This window comes from Salmo salar, chromosome 17 (assembly GCF_965601325.2).
Source record: "Salmo salar chromosome 17, fSalSal1, whole genome shotgun sequence".
NCBI lineage: Eukaryota > Metazoa > Chordata > Actinopteri > Salmoniformes > Salmonidae > Salmo > Salmo salar.
Window position 1 is genome coordinate 60,645,868 of NC_138307.1, and position 25,019 is coordinate 60,670,886.

Here is a 25,019-nt window from a genome sequence, read left to right on the forward strand (position 1 = left end):
GCACATCATTAGAATCAGTAAATGGGGAAGATGAAGAACACACACACACACACACACACACACACACACACACACACACACACACACACACACACACACACACACACACACACACACACACACACACACACACACACACACACACACACACACTCAACTATACAGGAAAGATGAGGTGGAAGCCAGACGGCTGCCGCTCAATATGACATCTCCAGATTGAGATTAGCCCCTTTCCACTCCCAGAATGCCCCAAGGCTGTGTTTGACACTGTGTGTGGGGGAACATGAAAGGAGTCAGAGCGCTCTCCTGCTTAGCCCTCCATCATGACCTTTCAGCCCAGCCAGCCCTGCTCCTCATTCAATCCCAGATTGATTCCTTCCTGGTATTTCAGAGATTTTGCTTTGAGGTACAGAGGAACACTTTCTTGAAAGGTGAACAACTGCATATTTCCTTCGTGAATTCCATCTCCTTATAAATGTAAAGTTCCACTAGGGAATAATGTGTATGTTGCATAATGAGGTATTGTATGCAATTTCCTGTAAAAATATATAATTTCATCAATGTTGTCATGGTACCCAGTGTTACACATCCTCATCAAATAACTTTCCTGAAGGATACAGAGCAGGCCAGAGGATAGCACTTATTAGATGGTGTTGCTGATCTCCTTCCAGGCTGTTTCAAAATGAATGAAGGCAGGCTGGTATAACATGGAGTGAATAAGCATCCCCCTCCTACTGTCTGGGTCAGAGTCACGACTCATTCATCATTTTAATGAAAGATTGCCTTGCAGTGTTTGTTGAGCTCCTCTATTGATGAGCTCTCCCTCCCTTTCTGGGGAAATCATGTCTCCTTCATGGGCATGATCTGATGGGACCTCTGTGTGTGTGTGTGTGTGTGTGTGTGTGTGTGTGTGTGTGTGTGTGTGTGTGTGTGTGTGTGTGTGTGTGTGTGTGTGTGTGTGTGTGTGTGTGTGTGTGTGTGTGTGTGTGTGTGTGTGTGCTTGCGTGTGTGTGTGTGTGTGAATGTACAGTATGTCTTAATGTGTGTGTGCAGAGGCAAGCCAGGGTTTTCCATGCATACAGAAACCCTGCACCCTTCACCCACTCACAAGCACACACAGAGACACACAGCTCCCAAAGGGGGAATTTTTGGGAGTGTCCTTGCTTGTCATTGATGGTGTGCCCTGCGGTGGTGGGCTCAGACACAGGAGGGGATGTTATGTGTGCTGAAAGGGTCATCTTACTTTACCGCTGCCAGAGCAGAGCACGACAGATCCCCCGTCCCTAGCATCTCCCCTCGACTCAGCCAATCACAGCCAAGGACTCTGTGATGTAGCGCCCCTCTCACTTGAGGGATTCCGAAGGAACTGCCGCGTGACGACGGCTCCCTTAAACAGCCCAGTCTCTCCCTTCTCTCTCTTTATCCACCTCCTCCCTCTCACCCTCTCCCCCTCTCTCTCTCTCTCTCTCTCTCTCTCTCTCAGCCCAGCGCTCGGTGCATCCACTGTCGTTTCTAACGGGGTATAATACAGCGCCACCCGTACTGCTCCCTCAACTCTGGCCACGAAATAAAGGCAGCAGACGGTGACAGCATCAGCATTAGCAGCAGGAGGCTCCTCTCTGATCTCCTCCTCCTCTCCTTTTGTCTAAGACTCCTCCTCTCTCTGTCTCTCTCTCTCCCAGAGACTCCCTCGTTCCCTCCAGATGAGATCTTCTCCACATCCAGACGGACAGATCGGGAGCTGACAGCATGCTGTGCCAGGTAAAATGAGACATTCCCTCTCTGGGGTACCGCAAAAGTTATGGGCATGAGTAGCGTGGAGGTGAGGGAGGGGCTATGTTTGTTTGGGTTGAGTGTGATTGCTATCTGATTGATATTGAGAAGAGGAGTGGAGAGAGAGGGGCAGGGGAAGTCTACTCTCTAACAACTCCCACCACTTTGGCGTGGCACCATTTTTGGTGCCCATTTCTGCGTGGCTGCACCCCAGCGGGCGAGGTGTTACCGTGGTTATTAGGAGATGGCAGTGTGTGTACAGGTTGAGATGAGGTGATATAAGCAGAGAGGCACGGCTCCGGTTGGGACCACTGTGTTGATGTCTGGGTGGATGGATGGAGGGATGAGGAGGAGGGAAGGGGGCGGAAGACGAGCAGCTGCTTTCATCCTGGGGAAGCTAATCCCTCTCACCATCAGATAAAATGGCCCGGCTGTGGCTCTGTCTTTTCCTCCTCCATCCATCACGTGACGGTTTATCTTTGGCATGACTTGCTTAGGGAGGAACGGAGCACACTATTGATTCGGAAAAGAGCTATAATGCCATTTGGAATAGGGAGCCAGACGTTGCTCTCAATCCTTTAACCCCTTAGTTGCGCTGCTTCCTGTTTCTGCACAGGTGTGTGGGATAAACATCATATACATTTAGTATCTTCTTTGCACAGCAGTCTATAGCTGTTGATAAGATTGAAAAACCGTTGCGAGCCCTCGAGCTGCGAACCCCCAATAGGATAGCTTCTTAACATCACTCCCAGGTGGTGTCAGGTCCACTAACATGGGGCCTTTGCCACAGTGAACACACGTACTGTGATATCCCCATGCACTGAGCCCAGTCTGAAACATGTCAAGCATTTCCCTAGTTATTGTACTGTTGCTCTCTCTCTGACAAACAAGGCATGGGCACAGGTCGCCTGTTTCCCCGCCCGCCCGTTTCCCCGCCCGCCCGTTATTACCTCGTATCTCAGGTGGTATGGATAAGCCCGTTGCTATGAGAGTCCACCCGAGAGAGACTACCGAGCGGGTTTGCTCAGCTGTAGCCCTGGGCTCATGCAATTGAGCCTCTCAGCCCCAGCCTCCCTCGCTCACTCTGAATACATTAGCCGGAAGGTGCCCATGTCAAACTGTTGCCAGGTGATAGCAGCGAGAAGGCAAGCAACTCTCCCTCCTGCCCTCCCTCCCCCCTCTTGCCCTCCCTCCTCTCCCAAATCACAATTTCCTCCCCAGCTCATTTCTCCAGACAGCAGCTTGTTGTTTACATACTGTCTGAAGGAGCTTTGCAGACGCTTAGTTTCATAACCGCTAACTGAATCAGATGTGATAGGGGAAGATGGGGCTGGTCTCCAGCTGATGGACGCCATGTGCACTGTGTTATTGTGATGGCTTATTGAAACATAACAGGCAGAGAATACTTCTGTCATTCATCGGTCATATGGGAATACAGGAAACACCGTTGTGGTAGATCTGGGTGACATGGTTTTTCCATCCATTTACATTTATATTTCAGTCATTTAGCAGACACTCTTATCCAGAGCGACTTACAGGAGCAATTATGGTTAAGTGCCGTGCTCAAGGGCACATTGACAGATTTTTGTTCACTTAGTCTTCTCTGGGATTCGAACCAGCAAGCTTTCAGTTACTGGCCCAATGCTTTGCAACCTACCGCCCCAATAAGGCCAACTAGGCCAATAATCCTATAAGGCCTCGAGAAACCCTAACAAGACAATGTCTGTGAGAGCAACAACCACCCAACCAGAGAGGGAGGGACAGATGTTGAGCTCAAATAAATCAAGCATCCCCTCTGTCGCCGGACGTAGCATCATGTTTTATCATCCTCGTTAAATCGCCAGTAATGAGGAGGACTAGGAGGCTGCTGCCCCGAGCCTGATGTGCAAACAGCCCTAACCTTTTGATTCAGCCCTGGTTATTTTGGGTTTGCCTTTTCAAAACCCAAGGCTTCTGGGTCATAAAGGGCAGCTGGCAGGATGACTTGGTGTTTGCTCAGAGCTCTTTATTTTAAACAGCTGTTGTTAATGAGAGCCGAGGTTTGAGGAGGAGAAGGGGGGAAGAGGAGGTGAGAGGGAGGAGGGGGAGGGTGCTGTTGTCATTGCAAAATAGGAGGTTAAAAATAGTCTCTGTTATGATTTGACATTGTGCGGCCGTTTGGCAGCAGGTTGCTCTGAACGGAAGTGCAACAATCAATGACATGCTCATGAAGTAGCCTGTGTCTCGGCGTTGGCCAATGATGAATGCTTCCAATATCAGGACCTGACGTCCCTCTCACCTTTCACTGTTTGCAGCTGATTCGGTTGTCCATGTCAAAGGCAACTCCACAGTAGCCTCAGAAACATTCACGTCTGCTCGCTAGATGGTACAGGTACAGAACCGGCAAAATGTGTCGAATTGCATGAAATTATAGAAGCTTTAAAACTAAAAACTATTCTCTCCACCCCATGGCAAAATTTGTAGAATTGCAGGAAATTGACTTTAAAACATATATTTTTCTCTCAGCTGTCAAGAGGTGGGGCCACTGTACAGCCGGCCCTGTACAGATATGAGAGTGTCTGAGTGTGTCTGTCTGAGAGGTGGAATGGGCTGTTATTTTCATCTAAAAAAGCTTTTATAGCCACCTATAAAAAGCAATGCATTTTAGATTCCTTGAGTGTGAAGAGCCATAGAGCACCTTTTAACATCCAAACCAACGACAAAGACAGATGATCACAGAGCAGGTTGTAGTTGGCTAACCATTCTGCATGGGCCAGATACATCACGAGGGCAAGAGGCCCCCAGGGATGTGTAGTGTAGCTGGATAAATCATTTTGTGTTCAGGCAGCAAGTCGTCCCAAGGTCAGATTCACAGTGGGGGGAAAAGGGGAAAATAGGGATTACATATCTTGTGCAACAGTGTATGTACTGTACTGTATGTGGAACAGAATTCTATACTGTCCAAATGATGTTTATTACCTGGTCCAGATAGTGACTACTATTGGAAACATGCCTTTGACATGTTTTATCATCTTATTTCCGAGGCATGAATTCAGTTGCATTTCTCACACCTCTAATTCAAACAGACAACGGGGCTCAGTGAGGGCGGTGTGATAGCCCCTGGACAGATCAAAGAGAACGCTCCTGTCTGTGGTTTTCTCTTCTGAATTCTGCCCCTGTTTAGCTCCTGGGCCAGCTGCCCTCTCTGACCTTTCCCCTCTGAGATCCTTTAAACAAGGCTTCAAACAACAACCATACAATATAATCTCACTGCTAGCACCTGTAACTTTGCCATAGGGCCAACTCTCATGAAATACACTACATGACCAAAAGTATGTGGGCACCTGCTCGTCGAACATCTCATTCCAAAATCAAGGTCATTAATATGGAGTTGGTCCCCCCTTTGCTGCAATAACAGCCTCCATTCTTCTGTGGAGGCTTTCCGTTTGATGTTGGAACATTTCTGCGGGGACTTCCATCCACTGTCGTTTCTAACGGGGGATAATACAGTGCCACCCGTACTGCTCCCTCAAAGCTGGCCACAAAATAAAGGCGGCTTCCACTCAGCCACAAGAGCATTTGTGAGATTGGGCAATGATGTTGGGCGATTAGGCCTGGTTCGCAGTCAGTTTTACAATGAATTACAAAGGTGTTTGATGGGGTTCAGATCAGGGCTCTGTGCAGGCCAGTCAACTTCTTCCACACCAATCTCGACAAACCATTTCTGTATGAACCTTGATTTAAACACGGGGACATTGTCCTGCTGAAACAGGAAAGGGCCTTCCTCAAACTGTTTCCACGAAGTTGGAAGCACAGAATCATCTAAAAAGTTAAGATTTCCCTTCACTGGAACTAAGGGGCCTAGCCCAAACCATGAAACACAGCCCCAGACAATTATTCCTCCACCACCAAACTTTACAGTTGAAACTCTGCATTGGGGCAGGTAGCATTCTCTTGGCATCTGCCAATCCCAGATTCATCTGTCAGACTGCCAGATGCTGAAGTGTGATTCATCACTCCAGAGAACGCGTTTCCACTGTTCCCGAGTCCAATGGTGGCGAGCTTTACACCAGTCCAGCCGTCGTTTGGCATTGCGCATGGTGATCTTAGGCTTGTGTGCGGCTGCTCGGCCATGGAAAACCCATTTCATGAAGCTCCCGACAAACAGTTCTTGTGCTGACATTCAAGAGGCAGTTTGGAACTCGGTAGTGAGTGTTGCAACCGAGGACAGATGATTTCTACGCACAATGCTCTTCAGCATGCGGCGGTCCCGTTCTGTGAGCTTGTATGGCCTATCACTTCGCTGCTGAGCCGTTGTTGCTCCTAGATGTTTCTACTTCACAATAACACCACTTACTGTTGACCCGGGCAGCTCTAGAAGAGCAGAAATTGATGAACTGACTTATTGGAAAGGTGGTATCCTATGACGGTGCCACGTTGAAAGTACCTGAGCTCTTCAGTGAGGTCATTCTACTGCCCCTGTTTGTCTATGGAGATTGCATGACTGTGTGCTCAATTTTATACACCTGTCAGCAATGGGTGTGGCTGAAATAGCCAAATCCACTAATTTGAAGGGGTGTCCACATTCTTTTGTGTGTATGTAGTGTATAGCTAAGCATTGAGTTCCAATGCATTTGTATCAGTAATGTATTTGGCTACCACCACCACTAGAACATTGCTGTTTTAAAGAGTGTGGAGTAGGGGAGATAGTGAACATAGTACATAGTGAACAATGAGATATTGCCTTCTTGACTCAATGGCATGTTGACGGTTGGTTTCAGGCAAGGAGGGATTGGTGGAGGGAAGAGCTCTCATTTGACTAGCTGTGTGTTACCATGGTGTTACATTCACTACAGTATGCCCACAGTCAACCAATGTGATGTAAGATCCTTATTCAAACAACTGGCTCACTGGTGAGCATGAAACTCAAATGGTTTGTTGCACTTTGAAACGCTTTGTTAGCATTGAATTCTGGCCTATCGATCTCTGTTTTGTTTGTGATGGCTTATTTCTGGCTTTGCTGGGCTTGTCCTGTGGTATTACTCTGTTATAAGGCCTGGCTCTGATAGTCTAATTAGGCTGGTCTGAGGCTAAATCCTGATACAAGGCTCAGTGTTTAACAAGGTCTACGGGACTCAGGGCTCCTTGATCTCTGTTAGACCTGGGGAGATAAGGCAGAGATTACATGATCAATGAGGCCTTTACTGTAATACAGACCCAGTGCACACCACACTCAACATTTCCTGACAATGCAATGGCTGGCATTGCTGATGCTGGGTTGTAATTGCAGAGAGCAAGGGTGGATGAGTGGCATGGGCATCTTTGTTTTGTGGTATTGCTTCAGTTCTGTCTCAGACCCTGAATGTACTGCATGTACAAAGGATATTGTGATGAGCTTGAACGTGACTCACTGACACTGAACGCAACTGAGTGAAGGTTAAGATCCTTCCCTTCATGTGGAAGTCATTGGTTCAATAACAAAGCATGAAAACAAACAGCTCTTTTTGATGAGGCCCAATCTGTTTAGCCTACAGCTGTTGTTGTCCAACATTTCTATTCATATTTACAGAGTGCGCTGTGCTGAAAACAATTGCGGTTCCATTGCAGTTAGTCCTGTGGACCCAATAACAGTAGACAGGCTGGAAACGGTGTGTTTAATGAAGCCTGTAGAAGTGCACCGTCTATATTGGATATGTCTGTCTCCTATTTGAGCCGCAACAATGGAATGAAGAAGCGCTTGAAGTGACAATTCAAAACAATTGAATGGCTTCACAGTAGTCAAAACGAATGAACACCAACATGTCATCATCCTACATGCACTCTTTCTTTTATTACGGGGGAATCCAAACTAACTGGCAAATGAGAGAAGTACGGAAGAGAGATAGCATAGTAGGTGCTATCTAGAATCCATAGAGGGAACCCTTTTTGGTTCCAGGTAGAACCTTTTTAGGTTCCATGTAGAACCCTTTTCACAGAGGGTTCTACATGGAACCCAAAAGGGACAGCCCGAAGAACATTTTTGGAACAGTTTTTTCTAAGAGTGTATGCTGGAGTACAAATTTCTTTTTTGTCAAGCCATTCAGCCGGACATTTGAACTTCAATGTCCGGCTGAATTCAATGTCCGGCAGTCTTCACCTGTTCAAGCAGCCTTTAGTGTATGGCCAAATCAAAGATAGGTATTGTCATTTATAAGAGATGGGAGAGGTATAAACAGGGGAGGGGGAGAAAATGGTGGGCAACAAAATGTATAATAATTGTCAGCCAACAAACTTACTGTACTACCCCCCTGAAAGCTGTAATTTCAATACCCCCTCAAGAGGAAATTGCTTTTCCTTTCTACAGTTTTTTAATATACAGATTTTTACTGGATATTGCAGGGACAAGTTATTAGAGTTTAATACCATCTGAATGGGCAAAACTTCTCAGAGAGACCAGCCCTGGAGGAGAAATTCTCAACGCCGGGCTTCTGAGCATATCAATAATTACTAAGCCGAGCCACAGAGGTGGGTTGGAGGACATTTTGACTGTTTTATGAATGAATAAGGAACGGGGGCAGCATTCAAAGGAATGCCATTTACCTCCCCTCTTCTCCCCTTTCCACTTTCCTAAAATGCTCACACTCATCCACTCCGTCCTGTGTCACACCTAGCAGGAGGGTAAGGGAATCATGGCATCCCAAGATGCATCTGTGGTCAGCATGCAATGAGTTGATAAAAGAAAGCTAATATAACAGAGGATGCTGTTTCACTTTACCATGTCTAGTATCTAGTAATGACTGTCTGAGTTGTACAATGCTTTTTGGCTAACATGGTTTGGACAGTCTCGTCAGAGCGATAAGACTTTCGGTGGGCACTGTGGTGGTGAGTCATATTGGGACCCTCATCTGTGGTCATGGCTCATCAGAGAAAACCCCCTTTCACTGCTTTATAAGGTTAACAATAAAAAGAGGATTGGGAAATTGGCGCATGGCGTTGTATTACATTTAGGGTGAAAAGACATGACAGCTAGACTGAATAGCTTCTTAATACAGTATATATTTGGACAAAGCAGCGTAGTCTGAGTACAGAAGATCCACGTTGCGGGTTATTGAAGAGCTTCTTTATGTTGTTATATTGCATTTTACTATAAAAGCGCATTCAGTTACTTATCTCCTGTCCCTCTGTTGAAATCCCTCAAATAGGGCCAGCATGACAGCTTCGAAATGAGAGAAACTACTTCCATTGGCCTCTGAGCTATTGCACAGCAACAACAACAGCGAGTGCCTCTGGTGCCCTTGGAAGATGCATGAGTCATAAAGGACAGGACAGACAGCAATGTACAAGACACAGCGCCACCACCAAGACATACACGCAATTACAATCAATGTCTTACTGCTGCATCCATGTCAGAAAACATCCTTCGTTGAGTTTGTGTGGACATACTAACTTGATTAGTGTAGTAGAAACGAATGACATCAGTACATGTGGGTATGGACAGTCTTTTTTTGTGTACAGATCATAGCTTCCTTTTGCCCATACATCCTATACCCCTAACATTGATTATATACAGTGTATTTATTGTCTGGTTCTTGACCTCCCTCCACCCTGATATGCTTCAGTAGGAGGAGATTTGGTTGGATGAATCCCACACTAGCCAATGACATTCCTCTATTGTTTTACTACCAGCCAAGGTCATTGTTGATCCTTGTTGATCATTTACTAAGGATGAATGAAATGTGATATTCTGCTGTTATTGAATCTACAAATATACTCAGTGTGGCCATAATGTGTAGTAAACAGTGAAATCTGGTATGTGGATGCTAGTGTCCCTCCCTTCCGAAGAGCAAGGCTGTAGTAAACATTAGAGCTGCTAGACCAATGGCAGCCCCATCTCATATTAGAATGGAAACCTCGTTCTGGTCACGGCTCAACTCGACCCTGATTGAGGAGGAATGTCGAGTGATAAGAAAAAGGTATACCTCTCCACCACCTGTTTCCCCCCCCTCTTTGGAATGAATAGCCAGTGTCGAGGTCCAGTGATTCTCCATTATTGCCGGTGGAAGGTGTGTGTGCCTTTTGTGGCCGCCTGCCGAGATTAGCCTCTGATACAAACATCCTTGTTTGTCGCCATGGCAACCAAGTCTCCCGCCTGCCGTTGGTTGTCATGCCGCCTCTTCCTCCCTCACCCCTCCCTCTTCCTCCCCTGTGAGCACTGTAGATTAACACAAGCAGTTGCCTGTTACAAGCCACAACGTGCTCCCTCTAGTTATCTCCCTAATCTGTAAAATGAGCCTCTCCTCCCTCTTCCAGTCCACTGTCTTTCAGGCTGCTGCATTTACATTACACCCCCAGTCATGGCTCTTCAATTTTTCTCTCTTGCCGCTGAAAGATGAAATTGCCCGCGAGCAGAGCTCGTGTCAATTGCTAGAATAATAACATAGCAAAATAAGCCCATAGCTCTGCCTCTGCCGCGGTCAGAATGAAAAAAAAGAACCTGAAAATAGTACAACTAAAATAGTCTCATATTTTGTTTGTTTGGTCCCCCCTCCCTCCATCAATGGAACAGTCTGACGATGCAAATGAGGAGGCTTGCTTACGGAACGGCGCATCCCACTGGGCACACACCGGTTGAATCAACATTGTTTTCACGTCATTTCAATGAAATGACGTGGAACCAACGTGGAATAGACGTTGAATTGACATGGGACGCATCGCATCCAGTGGGACGCATCGTCAGAAGAGAGAGAGCCAGGCTTCTCCGGAGCCAGACAGAGAGGAGGCCTCTCCAAAACATGTCCACCCAGTCAGATGGAAAACAACACTTATTACCACAGCGCCAAGAGGGCAACTCGCCCCATTGGGGATAATAGCTAGGCATCTGGTTAAGTTTGATACACTGTAATGCTAGCTCTGTGTCTAGTCTGAAGTTTGGAGTGTAGTAACAGATAATATTCCTCTCCATTAAACCTTGGGACTTTTGTATTGCACAGCTTGAAGCATAAGATTTAAAGCTTGAATAAATGTAGAGAATCTATAACATTTGCATATTTGGCCATTTTTATCACATTTGGCAGCTATTGAATGTAATCCCATATTGCAGCATTAATAGAGGCCATTTTCTCCTCTCTTCAGTGGGCGGCGGCTGGAGAGGCCATATTGTTGCTGGTGGAGAAATCTCAGAGCATACATTTGCTGCTCCTTATCTCCTAAATGAACTCATTACCTTGACATCCTGCCTTTCATCCCCTGCACAGATTGGCCTTGAATTTCTAATGAAACATGGCTGTCCCCTCCCATATGTATGATGATAGATTCCCAGCCCAGGTTCTAACTCTCGCCACTGCTCTTGCCATTGATTTTCACTTCACTCTACAGCCAGATGAATACTCTTGAGGAGAAAAAAAACAAAGGAAGATAAGATCTGGGGCAAAAATAGAACTCCCTCCTACAGTATATAGACTTCCAGTGGCCATGTCCCCTCTGAAATGAAGGTTTATCAAACCCCGAGCAAGGCTCTGCTAGCATCGCTCTGCTGCCTGCAACACCATCACAGCAATCTCAACAAATAGCTGTTTGCCCAGCGCACAGAGGACCCCATTCAGGGAGTTTGCCGTCATTGTTCCACCACTACAAAAGTGAGGCAGCCATCGATAACAAACAGTTGTGGGCGTAAATTGGGTGTGCAATTTCCCCCTGGCTTGCGGTTTGATTGATCGTAATGGGCAGTGAGATGAAGAATGGGAGTGTGTGTCCAGGCCAGAAGGAGGGAAGGCTTCTAGATAGATCTCAGCTGGGTCTCATCTGGCCTTGACCACCTGCTATTTCTCCCCAGCATGGGGCCAACACCTAGCAACACCTAGCACAACCAACAGCAAATTACTGCTACAAGATTGACTATATGGATCGGCAACAGCTGTCTTCTGGGGCATGGAGCATGCGAACACCCATTTCCTTCCCCTGTTGATAGCCTATACTCTTCCCATTTGCTACTGGGAACCAAGAACCTAACGTGCCAAACCATTCCATTCACGTCAATCACTTTTTTTCCTGGAGGTTTATTTTATTTGCATATTATATGCAAATTGGTGCAGAATGATATAGATCTCAACTGAATGATAGCAGAGATATGATAATGGCAGATTTCCTCATGTTTTTATCTCAGAAACATACTCAGTCACTAAGAAACGTTGATTATGCATGCATTGTGCATTGTAAAACAAACTCTTGAGGCTGCTGGCATTAATGACAATTATGCTAATGTGGGAAACAATCAAGGTATTTCACCCCAGTCCAGATGCGTGTGGAACATGCAGCATTGTTACAGATGTTGCTCAGCAAATTATTTATCTGCTTCCTTCCATGGAGTGTAAATGTGTTAAACTAGTCAACCTTGCACACACCACTGTAGCAGGGCTTTCAAGACTTGTATGCTAATACTAGCTAATACTATGCTAATACAATAATACATTGAATTATTCAAAGGGCTTTGTTAACTCCAACAAGTGAACCTTAGATACTTTTTTTCAGCTTCTCTCAGCTTTCCTTTATATGGTCTTTGTGGGCTCTTTGTGAGCTATAAAAAAATACGTGACACGTTTCTTTGATATTCACCTGTTAATATTATCTTTGCAGAAATGTCTGCTGTCTTCTTGTCTTATCTGACACCTGTGACAGCACAGCACACTCTGATTGGTTAGTGTGCCCCACTCTACAGCACAGAAGCCGATGGAGAAGGATTGGACTTGTTCACCTCCCAGCCATTCCGCTCAGCCAACTGTTGGCTATACTGTGGTCGGTTCACCTTCATTTAAGGATCATAAATCGTGCCACAGAAATAGTCTTGCCTTGAGAGAAATTATTATAAAAATATACATATGTTTTTAACCAAGTCAGTAAGAACACATTTTTATTTACAATGACAGCCTACCATGGAACAGTGGGTTAACTGCCTTGTTCAGTGGCAGAACGATAGATTTTTACCTTGTCACCTCAGGGATTCGATCCAGCAACTTTTCGGTTACCGGCCCAATGCTCTAACCACTAGGCTACCTGCCACCCCCGAAAAAAGACTGTTCTGGTGGTCAATCATACGTTGACATGTTCCTTATCAGCATCAGTGTTGTTGCGTCAATGTCATTCATGATTTCCTTACATTCTGAAAGTTTGACAATATATAAAAAGGTTTTATTGAATAGGCATTATGTGTTACCCCTTTACACATGTGGGAATTGGCCTATATGGATATGGCTCAATTGAAATGTTTCTTACAGAAGAAGTATGAAAAGCATATGCATAACCATGGTTTCAATTGAAAGGAAACAGTTTGGCGGTAATGAGGAAGTTATTAGACCGAAGGTGACCAAAGGTCAATCCAAACATCACACTGTTTTATGTGCATTTTGCATTTACTGTACTTTTCACAGAATTTGTTGACAATGAAATCTGAAAATACTCTGGATACATTCAGTAACATGTTAAGAATATTCCTGGAAAATGTGTTGTAGGTGCAATGTTCTGTATGACAAAAGAATGACAAAGGTTTGAGTGAGAGGACTAACTGGTGTCTCCAAGTGGCCACAAACCTCTCCAAACTAAGCAATTGCAACGGACTTTATGACCCAATGAAGAGTCTTGAACTATAAGGTGTATTTAGCTCTCCTAGCTGTGCCGTTGAGGAACTAGAGCAAGCACACTTGTAGTTGTTTTGTTTGGAACACAACCCTGCATCCATGTCATCACACAAAAAACGGTCCATTATAAATCTCAATCTGGGTCAGGTGGGCATGATTTGAAAGCTTGTTCTATTGCCAACATGACTAGCTAAGTTATAAAATATGATCCTACAGTGTTAGGCTGTCACAAGGTAATTCAGAGAAACAGAACGTAATATTTGTGCCATACAAAGGAGTCATGCATGCATTCAGGTGCGTGTGCAGCAGCAAATTGTCTTCACAAACACACATATGCTCATTCTGTTCAGAACAACCCAGCGTATGACGACATGTCATCTTGTAACTGTACATCAAACATAGTGACCATAAACGTTGAATCTGTATATGACATGAGTTTTCTGATTTGGAGATGTGAAGGGTACATTTGGACTCACGAGTGTTTGGCTTGCTTGTATGACATCAAAGCAGTCATACAAGCAAGTATAATGCAGTATTTAATATAATCCTCAACGTCTCATCTTTCAAAAATATATACATTGAGTCCTCTTAATTTACAGCATTCCCCTCACTCGGTCAACAAAACATTTGCAAAAGTTGCCCAATTAGCGGCAGGGGTGGTTCAACTTCAGAACGTCTGTCAGTCAAAACCCATACAGAGCTCTGAATCACAGAGCCATAGCTCTGACATTATGTTCCAATTTAGGCGCTTATTAGTGCCCAAATATGCTATTTTCAACCTGTATACGGGTATGACTGTAAAGGGCTACCACACTAGAATAGATTTATTTACTCACAATGTACTCACAAAAGAACAACAGACAAATAAAAAAAGACCAGATATTCTCGAAAATGAAAGAGCAGGAACTTGTACACCTGCCAGCAGTAGCCACTAAACACCACGGGTCCTAGCTACATAGAGGGTTTTTAAAACTGTTTCTATATAGTGGCCGGCAGGAGGCAAGGACGGCCTCAATGTCAGAGCTCTCACCCACCGTGCTTAGTCCCTCCGGGCCTCAGGGGCCCCACTCACATATTCCGAGACTCTTCAATCAACAACCTAGCAACCCAGCCTCCCTGCGCGGCCGCACAACCCTGCTAAGAACCCCCAGGGGGCCGTGGGGTACAACCTAGCACAGACACTCACGACCCTCCAGATGGTGACTAAACCCAGCCTTATCTGTTCAGCATTCACAGACCTGTACAGCATGTAGATAAAGCAAGAAAGGTCAGTGGATCTGCACCAGTCACTCCAGCTTTGTGAATTCATAAAGGCATTCAGGCCATTAACACACATGGGTTCATTTCTTGAAGGCGTGCGTGAATCACTGTAGTGGATTCGAGGCTCTTAAAGACGTGAGGTCCATTTGCACATTAGTATTCCCACCCATAGAGGCTGGAGTCGTTCACTCTTTATGATAACTCAAGCAGAGTGGTTCATTTGCCTATTCAGATGATGGAGAGATCGCTGCAGTGAGGCATCACTGCCGCTAGATACTGCTGCAACCTGAAATGTGATGGCCCCTTTTGATGAATCAGTGGCCACCAACAGACTGACTCTCGTGACGTGATGTCATCTGCATCTGTTCATATGTAAATATACAATTATGTCATTATTGGAACATGGATAAAGGATATTGGAACCGAGCTCAAATGTTGTGAGGCAGGAGCTATTTCGGGAGAAAGAGGGAAGAGTGGAGTGCGTATGCTACATTTGAGTGGCCTTGAATTAGCACCCCATTGCACCAGCCGTCTGCAATTGCATATAACTCACGCGGGGCACCAAGACCTTACATCTGTGCCGATGCCTCTGCCAAGCTTCTACACCCTCATGAAAAAGTACTACTGATCACTACTTCACAAGAGCTACACAAAACCTGCTGGTTTTACTACTTGATTACTATTGCTACGTCTAGTAAACCAGTAATAATTTATGTAGTAATGAGTGATACATTAGGACGTTTCACTACTGGTGAACACTACATATTTCCTATTCAAATCACTACATACATCTCCCTTAATGACTACTGTGTAACTACTGAGCTTTTAGGAATCTACAACTTCAAACCTATACATGTTCACTACGGAATTACTACGTAATGCCTACACATTACTGCTGTAGGTCTACTCAATCCCTATTGAATTACTACTGCCATTTGTGTGTGTAGTGTTGTCACTACTGATCACTACTGAATAGCTCCTGATCCTTTTTATTTTCCAACAAACCCTTTTGAATTGCTATTGAAAACAGACACATTTACTACTGTTTACCCATTCAAAATCACAATTAACATCTTCTTGTTTCACCATTGTGTCACCTCTAGACTAGTACACATGCTATTTCCTCAAGTTTCTAGCTGTAGTTACGTCATCAAACAAGAAATAATACGCTTTTACAAACGTAACTGCATTTTTTAAATGTATTAAATTAATTACATATCAAATTACATATGTACACATTTTTTATCCCTTTGAAGCCGTGTCTTCATTCAGCATCGACTTAACTATCTTCAGATCCTCTTTTTGTTGCAGCCATATTTCTCCACCATGTAAACTTTTAGAAAATAAAGACAAGCACAAGAGACAACCAATTATAAGCCATTATCAATCATCTGCTAACAGAGGTCCAATAAGACAACACAGAAAAACATTTGATAAATAATGCTACTCTTACTAACAATGGCCTCCAGTCTTCTTATGTCGTGGGCCTCCTTGACAGACAGGTCAAAAGAGGTAAGTGGAATGTGTATGTATACCAATATGAACATAGTGCACATTTCCATTCAAACACACATACAGTACTTATTAGCTAGCATGATTAAAACAGAGGCTACATAGCTACATTTCAATGTGGCGAGCAATCTACATAGCTACATTTCAATGTGGCTAGCAAACAGCTAGGCTAAACATGATCGTTTTGGATAGCAGTCTTTTTAATGTGGTAAAAAACGTTTTTTAAACAGCTAAACAATGACATTAAAGTATTTATAAAACATAAAGGAAAGTTAAAACTTATAGATGGTGCCAGCATAAGGGCTATGAAAGACAGGATGACAAAGGATGGAAGATCATTACATTCGGAATTGTCAAAAACAGTAGCTAACAGTAGCTAACTACTTCCTGCTTTGTCTTCTTTGGTGGTCACGAAAAGCCAGTGTAGTCTGACTTCAGTGTTGTGACGACTTATTTACCACCAACCCCAAGTAGCACAAATCTCTACCTGATTACTACTGGAAACTACTCTTTTCCTACTGAACCCTACAAAACTCTACTTGTGTATCTTGAGTTGTGCATAAGCTACATCTTTACTACACAATCCCTACAAGTCTCTACATAGTCACTACTGCACGAATAGGTTTTGTTAAGGAATTCAATAGTACTTTTTCACGAGGGCGTTATGACACCATGTAACTGTCAGTTTGGCCTTAGTAACCTGGTGTTTGCTCTTGTCTCGGTGCAATGTCATGGAGTCAACATATTTTTTTATATGGGGGGGGGGGATAATTCACCATTGACTGGTCAGTCAGGAAGGAAGCATAAGAAAAAAGTGTATCTTTATTGATGGGAGGTTATCATATGTTATCTTCTAACAGTGTTGTTAAACTGTATTTGGACATACTAAACTCAGAGCTTACTGTTGTGATGTGTGTGGTATTGGCAATGGAGGTTAGCAAAGTGGTTTGCTTTGTACCCAGAATTGGACTGACAAATCCCCTTCTCTCCTGTCATCCACTGTTGCAAAGTGGTGGCTCTTGATTGACCCCTATCTGCGCAGTGTGACAGAAAATGATGTTTTCTCTGTCGGAACAGTAAACACACTCAACAGTCAACTCCATCTCATGCCACAGATCACAGTACACTGAGTGACTCTGTTTACTATTCATCCACTTGCTATCACTTCCTTGTTTGCCTCTATTTCTCCCCCCTCTCTCTGTCGCTCTCCTCCTTATCGCCATCTCTTTCGCTCAATATATATTTTTCTCACTCTCCATAGATGCAGCTCTTCACTAGACACAAAGCCATAGGCAACATTTACCATTCATTAAGCTTGCGGGATATTCACAAAATGAATATGTGTGTGCGTGGTCCTACATTGTCCTGTCTTGGTTATCTCCATTCATTTCCTGTCCCTTATAGTTGCCCTTGGATGCAAAAGTATTGTTTCCGCCCGGCGCCTGGTGTTGGTCTGCTTCAGCAAACATCCTTTGACGTTGATTTGACAAATTGTTTGTGTTCCAGATGCACTGAGTCCTTTGGCCCCAGAGCACCGTTTGCAGAACGCAACGATTTTACCTTTGCCTTGACCAATAGCTTTGTTTGGCTTCTATCAAAGGAAGCAGACTTGTTTTGAATCAGACCCGGATGTACAGTGCTTTCCAAAGTATTCATCCCCTTGGCATTTTTCCTATTTGTTGCGTTACAACCTGTAATTTAAATGGATTTTTATTTGGATTTCATGTAGTGGACATACACAAATAGTCCAAATTGGTGAAATGAAAAAAACTACTTGTTTCAAAAAATAAAAAACAATTTAAAATGGAAAAGTGGTGCATGCATATGTATTCACCCCCTTTGCTATGAAGCCCCTAAATAAGATATGAAGCAACCAATTACTGTAACGACTGTCGTAGCGAGGGGACCAAAGCGCAGCGTGTTGAGTGCTCATAAGGACTTTTTATTTTAACACAGAACACTAAAGAAAATAACAAAAGTGAAAACGATCAGCTCACAGTTCTGTCAGGTACTGAAGACTAAACAGAAAACAACTGCCCACAACACAGGTGGAAAAAACCCTACTTAAGTATGATCTCCAATTAGAGACAACGAGGACCAGCTGCCTCTAATTGGAGATCATCCCAAAAAACAACAACATAGAAATAGAAAACTAAAACTAAACATAGATATAGAAAAAACACAAAACACCCCCTGTCACGCCCTGACCTACTCTACCATAGAAAATAACATCTTACTATAGTCAGGATGTGACAATTACCTTCAGAAGTTACATGATTAGTTAAATAAAATCCACCTGTGTGCAATCTAAGTGTCACATGATCTGTCACATGATCTCAGTAAATATACACCTGTTCTGAAAGGCCACAGCATTTGCAACACCACTAAGCAAGGGGCACCACCAAGCAAGCGGCACCATGAAGACCAAGGAGCTCGCCAAACATGTCAGGGACAAAGTTGTGGAGAAGTACAGATCAGGGTTAGGTTATAAAAAAATATCAGAAACTTTGAACATCCCACGGAGCACCGTTAAATCCATGATTAAAAAATGGAAAGAATATGGCACAACAACAAACCTGCCAAGAAAGCGCCGCCCACCAAAACTCACGGACCAGGCAAGGAGGGCATTAATCAGAGAGGCAACAGAGAGACCAAAGATATCCCTGAAGGGGCTGCAAAGCTCCACAGCTGAGATTGGAGTATCTGTCCATAGGACCACTTTAAGCCGTACACTCCACAGACCTGGGCTTTACGGAAGAGTGGCCAGAAAAAAGCCATTGCTTAAAGAAAAAAATAAGCAAACACATTTGATGTTCGCCGAAAGGCATGTGGGACACTCCCCAAACATATGGAAGAAGGTACTCTGGTCAGATGAGAATAAACGTAAGATTTTTGGCCATCAAGGAAAACGCTTTGTCTGGCGCAAACCCAACACCTCTCATCACCCCGAGAACTCCGTCCCCACAGTGAAGCATGGTGGTGGCAGCATTATGTTGTGGGGATGTTTTTAATTGGCAGGTACTGGGAAACTGGTCAGAATTGAAGGAATGATGGATGGCACTAAATACAGGAAAATTCTTGAGGGAAACGTGTTTCAGTCTTCCAGAGATTTGAGACTGGGACAGAGGTTCACCTTCCAGCAGGACAATGACCCTAAGCATACTGCTAAAGCAACACTTGAGTGGTTTAAGGGGAAACATTTAAATGTCTTGGAATGGCCTAGTCAAAGCCCAGACCTCAATCCAATTGAGAATCTGTGGTATGACTTAAAGATTGCTGTACACCAGCGGAACCCATCCAACTTGAAGGAGCTGGAGCAGTTTTGCCTTGAGGAATGGGCAAAAATCTCAGTGGCTAGATGTGCCAAGCTTATAGAGACATACCCCAAGAGACAGCTGTAATTGCTGCAAAAGGTGGCTATACAAAGTATTGACTTTTGGGGGGGATAGTTATGCACGCTCAAGTTTTTAGTTTTTTTGTCTTATTTCTTGTATGTTTCCCAATAAAAAATATTTTGCATCTTCAAAGTGATAGGCATGTTGTGTAAATCAAATGATACAAACCCTCCAAAAATGTATTTTAATTCCAGGTTATAAGGCAAAAAAAACATGGAAAACACCAAGGGGGTGAATACTTTCGCAAGCCACTGTATTTTCATTGGACATCTAACTTTTGGAAATCTCCAAAGTGATCATCAGGGGGTCTGTTCAATAACTGAGCCTCGTGAATCACACTAATGCTTCCTTAAATTCCTCTGAATTACTCCACATTATTTAACCAAATTCCAGCCCAGTTTGTCAGGTAATGTTATTTAAAATGGGTTTTCAAGTTGTACTAGGGCTTAGGGGGCAGTGGCTCCAGTAATCTGATACAGCCAGTGAACTAGTGGTTTAAACACTGAATCGATGCCAATGTGTCTCCAAAGTCTCATTGATTTTTCACATGTGCAGCTAAATAAGCAGTGTCTAGGTGCTGTTCCAGGATAGGGATCAAAAACTCCTCTTATTCCTCCTACATGACTACATTTGACTTCTATTCACAGACAGAGAACAGGGAAGTCCCATGCCATCTTGTTATCTCTCTATAAAAGGCCATACGAGGTCATCTTGCATATGTATTTACTCTGTAACTTGTTACCATTAGATGTTGAGGAGGAAAGGTGTGTTAGCTAGTAAAGGGTTGATGGTTGAATCGGAGTGTGTAGTGGGCCTTTCATGCCAGCCAGATAACACCTCTAGCTCCAGGGTGCTCTCCCAATGTTTCCCCACACTCCATGTGGAACCCTGGACCCAGTCCCTGTTCTGCTCAGCTAGCCTGGACACAAGCCCTATCAGGGTCTCATGTTTCACACAACACCAGCACCTCTTCCTCCCTCTCTGCCTGGCTGACAGGCATGTCCTCCACAGGGATGAACACCTCCGTCACCAGGGGGGAGGTGACACCAAGGTGTGTGTACTTAATGACGGGGCTGACGTTTACAGAACAGGGCCAACTGCATCACTTCTCCAGTGCATCATCTGTTCTCCCTCTCACCTCAGCCCCCACACAGTCACAAACCTATTTATGTGGATGTGTGACTGTGAGACACATGTGCCTTTGACATGTCTCACTAGCGTCATCATTGACAGGTATGAAATACCATATTATTATGTTTGTCCGTGGGAGGTTTGGCTGACAGAATACTGAACTCAGTATCCCGCCATCAGTCAAGAAGTCAGTGTGTCAGATGTTTTATTCAAGACAGCTGGGTGTATTTTTGGCACCTGGCTGGTCCATCTGACCCACATCAAACAGCCCAGACACCTGTTCTACAAAGACACTGGGCTGTTTATCTGCCCCTCCCCCTCGGTCTGATCAGATCAAAGGAAAAGGAAACTTTCAACCAGGGGAACATTGGCTGAGATCCAAAGTTTATTTCAAAGCATGATATCTCTTTGTGGGTCATTTGCGTTGATCAAATCCCTCGTTTTGTCGTTCCCTTTGGGACCAAAAGATGTATCTGGCTGTTTAGCCGCCGTTGTCTGTTCTTCCATTGTCCTTGACCATGGCAGCATTCAACTCAACTGCCACAGAACTGACAGGTCCATCTAGACAAACGTCAAAAGATACATCAGGCCTCGTCTCTCTGGCTATCTGTCTTTAGTGTCGGTGTCACGAAGTTGAGAAGCCATAGTGAAAATCTTAAGACCTTTCAGTTGATAATGGCCCTCTCTCTATCTACAGTTGAGTCCGTGGGGACGATTCCACACACTCGTTTTTTTTTAGAAAAGCACATATTTTTTAATGTCCACTGTTCAAAGCAAATTGCGCTTTGAGATTTCACTTGACTTAATGGGATTTGGCTGTGAATGGCTGTTTCCCCGCCCCATTCAAAGTCTGATGTTCCTTTTTAAATCAAGTGGTTGATGTGCGGAGACTGGGAGCTCATCAGGACGCCTTCTGTCCTGTTGCATCCTTTTGATCACAGTGGCAACAACAGAGAAAATCGTCTCATGGTAGTCAGATCATGTTGTGACCTAGAAATGAATAAACACTGTAGCATAGAAACACACTTTACGCACATCATTACGCTGACAAATAACCTTAATGTGGTATACATACTGTGAGTAATGCCACGTCTTTGGGGACTTAACCTCAGAGGAGAATCAATGCTACACAAAGGCACTTGGCCCAATATTCCGAAGATGCAGGATACTCTTACCCAGAATATCATGATAGAAATGTCACAATGTCCATGTGAGAGAGGGGCTGGGTAAATGTGAGAGCCATGTCAGACTTTAAAGTACAGCATGTCCCCCAGAGCAGGGTGCTCCTCTTCCTCTCATTTCCTCCCTGACTTTAGGGGACAGCATGGCAGCAAGGAGAAGAGGGAGAGCAGGGTGTGTATATTTACAGGCTTACAGTGTCATGGGTAAAGGACTGTCACAAAACTAGACATGCTCAAGTCTGTCCAATACAGTATGCCACCATACATCTAAAAAATACCACCAACTAGATAGCTGAAAAGTTAGCTTGGCCTATGACACTTTAGTCAAGCATGTGTGTGCATGTGTTCTTACGTGTGCACGTGTGTGTGTGTGTGTGTGTGTGTGTGTGTGTGTGTGTGTGTGTGTGTGTGTGTGTGTGTGTGTGTGTGTGTGTGTGTGTGTGTGTGTGTACCCATGTCAAGCATATTAGTATCGAGTGAACCTTTGAGTTAGATAAGCCTGTGGAAAGGGTAAACCCTCAATGTAGATTAACACCACTTGTTCTTGCTGCCGAGGACCATTTGTGAGTTTTAATAAAACCAAGCCCCTCCTTTGGAAAATAATTAAACCTCCAAATCAGAACCCCTTAAAAATAGAGCAAAGAGAGGGACCATCCAGCGAATCACTCTCTGTTCCCTATAATGAATTATGGTGTACAAATACACATTTGCATAACAAGCCCATCTGCTGAGACTACAAAGTCTTGGGGGGAAAAGTGTTCAAAAGAAGAAGACATCAAGGACTTTACTGGACTTGGACAATCAGTTTTTGTTTAACAAAGTCCATGTTTTCTAAGACATTTTTTTACAAATAGACTAGACAACACGCTGACCACATCCACAGTCGTGCAAAGACACAAACGGACCCCTATCTTCCTAATAATGTGCTGTAAAATTACTTCCTCCCTTAGTGTCTGCAGTAGCTGCTAAGGTTAGCTATCTGGCTTTACAGGTATTAAGGGTGCATTGAGCATTTAATATGAAATCAGAGCAGTTTAATGGCATTCAGCACCTTTAGCCTCGTCAATTTGAATTCCGGGCATAAACATCATTCATCCATCTACGGTAATGTAATTCTACTAGTGTTGTATTAGTCAACCCCCCCCCCCCCCCCCCCAGCCCTATACACCCCCATCCTTCTATATAATGGACTGGGGCTTTATTTTATGTTGCTCCTCACCTACAGCCATGTTAATGACCTTCCCTCTATATCATGGAAATGTTCCTGCGCTCATGGGCCTGGAAAAATGTAACCACTCTCAAATTCATAGACTGAGAATGGATGCAAGGACTGACCATTGCTGATATCAAAGTTCTAGTTTTAACCATGTTTTGAGTCAACACAGTCTTAGTTCACAAACATTGGCGTTAAACAAGCTTATATTTTGTGTTCTGATGGGGTATGACAATCTAACTAAGCTCACAAAGCATTTCTAAGTTGTTCAAGAATCAATGGCTATTCAGCTGAAGTCGGAAGTTTACATACACTTAGGTTGGAGTCATTAAAACTAGTTTTTCAAGCACTCCACAAAATTCTTGTTACCAAACTACAGTTTTGGCAAGTCAATTAGGACATCTACTTTGTGCATGACACAAGTCATTTTTCCAACAATTGTTATCAGACAGATTATTTCACTTATAATTCACTTTATCACAATTCCAGTGGGTCAGAAGTTTACATACTCTAAGTTCACTGTGCCTTTAAACAGCTTGGACAATTCCAGAAAATGATGTCATGGCTTTAGAAGCTTCTGATGGGCTAATTTGTCACGACTTCTCCATGTTCGGGCAGTGCTCGGCGGTCGACGTCACCGGTCTTCTAGCCATCATTGATCCATTTTTCATTTTCCATTGGTTTTGTCTTGTCTTCCTACACACCTGGTTCCAATCCCATTCATTACATGTTGTGTATTTAACCCTCTGTTTCCCCTCATGTCCTTATCAGAGATTGTTTGTTTTGTATGCTCGTGAATTATGTATTGGTGCGCGACGGGTTCTTGTACCCACTTTTATTTATTATGTACTTTGGTTTTGGAGTGTTGTTAAAGGCTATTAAACTACTCCATTTATACCAAGTTCAATTCTCCTGCGCCTGACTTCCCTGCCACCTACACACACGACATTACATAATTCACATCATTCGAGTCAATTGGAGTTGTACCTGTGGATGTACTTCAAGGCCTACCTTCAAACTTACTTGACACCATGGGGAAATCAAAAGAAATCAAGACCTCAGAATTTTTTTTTGTAGACCTGCACAATTCTGGTTCATCCTTGGGAGCAATTTCCAAACACCTGAAGGTACCACGTTCATCTGTACAAACAATAGTACGCAAGTATAAACACCATGGGACCACGGAGCTGTCTTACCGCTCAGGAAGGAGACGCGTTCTGTCTCCTAGAGATGAACGTACTTTGGTGGGATGAGTGCATCATTCCCAGAACAACAGCAAAGGACCCTGTGAAGATGCTGGAGGAAACAGGTACAAAAGTATCTATATCCACAGTAAAACAAGTCCTAAATCGACATAACCTGAAAGGCCGCTCAGCAAGGAAGAAGCCACTGCTCCAAAACTGCCATAAAAAAGCCAGACTACGGTTTGCAACTGAAACATGGGGACAAATATCGTACTTTTTGGAGAAATGTCCTCTGGTCTGATGAAACAAAAATAGAACTGTTTGGCCATAATGACCATCGTTATGTTTGGAGGAAAAAGGGGGAGGCTTGCAAGCTGAAGAACATCATCCCAACCGTGAAGCACGGGGGTGGCAGCATCATGTTGTGGGGGTGCTTTGCTGCAGGAGGGCCTGGTGCACTTCACAAAGTAGATGGCATCATGAGGGAGGAAAATTATGTGGATATATTGAAGCAACATCTCAATACATCAGTCAGGAAGTTAATGCTTGGTCGCAAATGGATCTTCCAAAAGGACAATGACCCCAAGCATACTTCCAAAGTTGTGGTAAAATGGCTTAAAGACAAGAAAGTCAAGATATTGGAGTGGCCATCACAAATCCCTGACCTCAATCCCATAGAAAATTTGAAAAAGCGTGTGCGAGCAAGGAGGCCTTCAAACCTGACTAAGTCACACCAGCTCTGTCAGGAGGAATGGGCCAAAATTCACCCAACGTATTGTGGG

The 25,019-nt window shown here is 44.0% G+C and overlaps 1 protein-coding gene across 3 annotated transcripts in view; it reads left to right on the forward strand.

Moving 5' to 3' along the window:
- Positions 1 to 1,449: 1,449 nt before the first annotated feature.
- Positions 1,450 to 25,019, forward strand: part of LOC106576317 (synaptotagmin-1) — a 214,753-nt gene continuing 191,183 nt past the window's right edge. For 2 of the 3 annotated variants that reach the window (XM_014153427.3, XM_014153430.3), the window contains exon 1: positions 1,462 to 1,761. The gene's annotated coding sequence lies outside the window, so the exon portion shown is untranslated. Of the gene's footprint in view, positions 1,762 to 25,019 lie in introns of all 3 variants that reach the window. The other variant, XM_014153431.3, reaches the window with a different exon arrangement.